Genomic DNA, 5482 nt, shown 5'->3' on the forward strand with positions numbered 1-5482 from the left:
ACCATTGCAGTGGCCAGATTGAATCTAAATTTAACTGATAGGGAATATTGCTCAAAAACATGGACATGAAATCCGGAACATCGCAATGACTTCCTTATGGTCACGACCCCACATTTTCACCGGCTCTGACCCTTCACATACAGTAATCACATAGTTTATTGAATATGATGAAAGCGAAAAGGTTAGTCTCTCCTACACAAGACCTACTCACTCCAGCTATTTCTCCCCAAACTTCCTTCTCATACCCTCAGGTGTTTGAGTGTGGTCAGAGAATTCTGGAAGCAGCAGGGCCAGCAGATCAAGCAGAGAATAGAAAAAATGTACTTTTGTGTACGTGTGTGTGAGGATGGGGGAGAGAGGAGTAAGGGGTGGTTCTGGGATGCCAAGTCGGGATCAAGGACTAAAGTAATCTGCACTGAGAAGTTTTAAGGCTTAAAATCCTCTTTCCTCCTCACTTTCCAGTCCTCATCTCTGGTTCAGGACCTTGCTCACCTCCACAAGCTGGCCTCTGACAGCCAGTCAGCAGCTGCAGTAACATCAACCATGGCTGTGGACATTCTGGATACTTCATGGAAACCGGACAGTCCCTAATGACTCAAAAGGTTGAGAGGTAGAACAATCAAGAGTAACCCCTCCTCTTGAATTCTGTGTCCAGCTTATGTCCATCTGCAGTGTCTGTCCAAAGAAATGTATAGATGAACCCACAAAATGAGGCTATCCCATTGGAAATCATAGAGTGAACAATAGGTAGGTATTCTTCAATCAAGAAGCATTAAGCATCTGCTGCACATCAGGTACTGTGCTGGGCACTAAGAATACAAAGATAAATTTGAAACTCCTTGCCCTCAACTTGCATTCTAATGAGGACAAACTTGTTTACACAGATGTTATAAGAGTTAAGAAATCCTGGTTAATTGATTTCCCCCTGGTCCAAACACACAGAAAGGGTGCGATACAACCAGGTGTTGATTTTAAATGTGGTATAAAAGAGTTTATATTCTTATTCCTTTAGGAAGAAGGAAGTTCTTCCAAGCAGATAATGGAATTAAAAAGTATTTTATCATTGATTGTCTAAAAATGGGCCCAAGAGAATGAATGTTGGGGTCCTGCAGGGCCATGAGTTGCCCTAGTGTTTCTCATGTTGTCTTACTATCATTCTGCATTCTATGCACACCAACTACTTGCACAGACTGTGCACTCCAAGTTTAAAAGGGAACCACAGATTCCCTTTGGCAGAGAGGGGAAAAGAATAGCATTCCAGGAATGGGGGGACAAGCAATACAAAGATAGAGAGGTTGTGTCATGTGTGAAGAGCAGCCGTATGGCTGGACCACAAAGTTTGTACAAAGGAATGAGGTATAATAAGGGGGGGACATGGTAGGATCTGCGCTTCAGGAAAATCACTTCGGCAGTTTTGTGGAAGATGAAGTACAGTAGAATGGAGAAAGACAAGAGACTGATCAGGAGGCTATTTCAAAAGTTCAGATACAAGATGAGGAGACTCATACTAGGTGGTGAGGGGAGAAGGGACCTGCATTGGGCTATTGACAAGATTTGGTAACTGAACAGATATGAGGGGTAAGAATCAAGGATAAGGTTTAAAAGCTGCATGACTAGAAGGATGGCAGTCCTCTCAATAGAAACAGGAAGTTCAAAGGAAGGGGGGGTTTGGAGAAAATATATGCGTTCTGTTTTGGACATGTCCAAAAGACAGTGGATGCTGCTAGACTGGAGCTTGAGAGGAAAAGTAGAACTGGTTATTATCCTATGAGTCATTTATATAGAGATAACTGAATTGTGAGAGCTGATGGAAGTCACCAAGAAAAGAAGAGGGCCCGGGAGAGCAGGACATGATATGAATAATGACCCAGCAAAAGATGTTGAGAAAGATCCAGGAGAACCAGGAGAGCTAATGTCATGAAAACCCAAAGACAAAGAGGACTGAGGAAGAGATGGTCAGTCAAGTCAAATGCTTCAGCAAGGTTGGGGAGAGCATTAATCGGGCAACTGAAGGATTACTGGCAACTTGGAAGACAGCAGTTTCAGATCAGATGCCGTATTTCAAAGGATTATGAAGAGCAAAAGAAAAGTGGAGACATCTGGTAGTGTAGGACAAATGTTTTCTTAAAAATATTTTTTTTTTCAGGGGCAACTAGGTGGATAGAGTCCTGAAGTTAGGAGGACCTGAGTTCAAATCCAGCCTCAGACACTTAACACTTCCTAGCTGTGGGACCCTGGGCAAGTCACTTAACCCCAATATATATACTGCTGTATGAACTTAATACCAACACAATCATTTCTATATGTGAACAACAGAAAAAGATTGTGTATGATGTCACAAATTTCTAATATGTATAGCTTTTAAAGTTTTTTTTTTTTTTTTTTAAAGACTAGAGTAGACTTGGGCATGTTTTTAGGGATCTATAAGGAACCAGAACCTAAGGAGCTATTTAAGACTATAGGAGGATGATAATCGGAGTAATCTTATGGAGAAGACAGGAGGGGATGAGGTTAGAAGGGTTGGCTTTGAGATCACTTCAAAAAAAAAAAAGGAACAATGGGGTATTGTCAAGTGGGTGAGGAGGCAGAGAAGATCTCAGCCAACTGTTTTCTTTTTTTAAGTAAATTCAGAGGCAAGAACCTCATCTGGGAGGACAGGGGGAGAGGCTGATGTAGGAAGCTTAAGACTAAAAGATTGGATGAAATTGTTGTGGAGATAAGGAGCTCCCCCCCCAAAAAAAAAATGCTTTGTTCCAGAAAGAGCCCAACTGAGATTATATTTACAGCAGACTCAGACAGTATGGATATGACTTCCTCTAAGTCCATTCAGGAACATTTAAGAGAGGGGCAGGGGGATTGGAAGTAATCCAGCTCTGGGGTAATTTAGCAAGGGATGAACAGTGATAAAACGAAGGAGCTAATTTGAAAGTAGAGGGCAGTGTATAAATTGGAATGGCTCCCCAACGGAAGTGATGGCTTGAAAAAATACCAAAGAATGGAAAGATTGTAGATCATGGTGAGGATGAAGAAAAGATTTGATAAATGAAAAACAGGGGAAAGGCAGATGATTAAATAGAGGAATTTCAGAGTTCTGGATCATGAAAATGAATTTATAAGACAGCAAGATCAAGGGTACAACCATCTGTATGTAGAACCTTGTACTATAGATCATGGGTGTTGAGTAGGTTGAACAGCAGAAATCAGGGTGGGCTAGGGAAATTCCCTAGAATGAGAGTGGGCCTCCAGATCAGCCCACCATGGACATGGTAATTGTCTGAAAATGACATAAAGCTGGATTACACATTAATGGGTGATAGACAAGATCCCAAATTATGTTTATAGACGAATTCATTCTAAGATTAAATTCAATAGGCATAAATGCAGAGTCCTACATCTAAGTTCAATATCGAATTTTGAAAATACTTGGGATGAGAAGGCAGAGTAGAGAGCAGTTCATCTGACAACATCTAGGTTTCGGTGGCCTGTGAATTCAGTGAATTATCAGGGCACTCGGGCACTAAAAAAATAATAAAATGCTATCTTGACTTTGACTAAGAGGCATGCTGTCTATAACGAGGGCTAGTCCTGCATTCTGCTCCAAGACTGCATCTCGTGTATCATGTTATATATTCTAGAAAGACAAAGTGCTAAACCTGAAGGGAATAATAGTGAACGACAGCTCGACCCAAGCCATGTGATTGACTCAGAACACAATAGCTCTCTTCAGGTATTTGGAGGGCCGTGTAGAAGGCGTATTTATCTGACTCATTCTGGTTGATCCCAAAAGTTAGCATGAGAAACTACTAAAAGATGCACACAAAGTTAGCCCCTTTGGACTGGAATACTAAGTGATACAAAAGTGGAATGGGGCTGCTTATGAACATGAAGGCTGGATGTTGACTTAGGGTGTTATATTCTAAGATAAGAGTTATGACTAGATGGCTCAAGTTATCACCAACTCATGAGATTCTGTAATTTTCCTCCCTCTGAGAAGTTTATTATTGCAGCACCAATATTTTTAATCTCAACAGAGAAATAGTTGTGTCTGAAGATCTCATTCATAGGAATGAACTACAGGACCCTGGTTCTAGTCCTAGAGCAGCCTCACCTGTACAGCCAGGGCTGCCTCCTAGACTGAAGGGTCTAAATAACATTTAAAGTTTAAAGGAACCTGAGGGATTATGTAGTCTACACCCATCTCATTTCTGTGCAGGGGTTCTTAGCCCACCCTTTGTTAAATCTGGTGAAATCTCTGGACCTGTTCCAAGATGTTGGCATGTTTTTAGGAATTAAAAATACAAGGGATTACAAAGGAAAATAAATTTTAAATTTTAAACATTTTTTTAAAAAGTTCATGAACCCATTTTAGAGAAATGAGGCAGGTTCCCCAAGAGAAATGATTCACCCAGGAAGTAAATAAGAGTTAAGAATATCAATCAAGATTTTGTGATTCAGAATTTTAGGCTGGGCTGAAGGATCTTGAGGGTACTTATCTCTGGATCTTCCTTATTCATGCTGGGATCTAGTTCCTCTTTTGAAGTCTGTGGACCAGTTCCTTGTTCCAGAGGGCACACATCAGCTGCTCTCTCTTCCCTGCACTGCTGGGGATGTGACATCTATGTAGACCTACCTACAGTAGACGGGATTAGGAACTGTCCCAGAAATGGCCTCTGCCCTTCCTTCCACCTTCCACGTATGCTAGATAGAGGCTTGTGAGGATATAGAGGGTACACGGGAGATTCCTCAGATCGGAGACTCCCTTCTCACTGAGGACTCACACACAGGTCTCAACACTGATAGGGACCCAAGACAACATGGAGCCCAACTTTCAGCGGAGATGGTGACTCCATTCTTAGGAAATCTGTTCCTCTCCCACAATAAAATGAGCTTTGTCACTCTCTACCTGGTAGACACCCACCCATACCTCTTCCCCTAGCTATAATTAACACCAAAGAAAACCCACGAACCCCTGATTTTAGACCTTTTAAGGGGCAGTGTGGTACAATGAAAGGAGAGCTAGATTTGTTCCAGGGGACCCAAGTTTGAATTCTAATTGTTCACAACTTCTGGGTTACAATTTTCTTAATTGTAAAATGAGATGAGATAGGCTATGTGCATAAAGACTTTTTGAAGGTACAGAAGTGAGTGGTTCCAACCACAGCCCAGAGCTAGAAGCCAAAGGAGCACCTGCTCTGTGAGGAAAAAGAAATTCTTCCCTAAAACCCTGGTGGTTCAGCTCCTCTGTCATAGGCAGTGTAGGACTTATCAAAAGGACAAAATAGTACATATACAGCTTGTAAAATGGGACCATAAAGACCGTGGCTATTCCAAACCTCTCAATGTGCACGTGCAGAAGGAAATGAGGACTAGAAAGGGGAAAGGGCTACTAAATGCAGGTCACAGGTCTCCCCACATTTAGGTTTTTTTTTTTTTAATAGAATCCTGGTTTCTCCAGGAGGTGATAACATGACTCTTCAGCAAA

Source organism: Sarcophilus harrisii, chromosome 1 (assembly GCF_902635505.1).
Source record: "Sarcophilus harrisii chromosome 1, mSarHar1.11, whole genome shotgun sequence".
Classification (NCBI taxonomy): domain Eukaryota; kingdom Metazoa; phylum Chordata; class Mammalia; order Dasyuromorphia; family Dasyuridae; genus Sarcophilus; species Sarcophilus harrisii.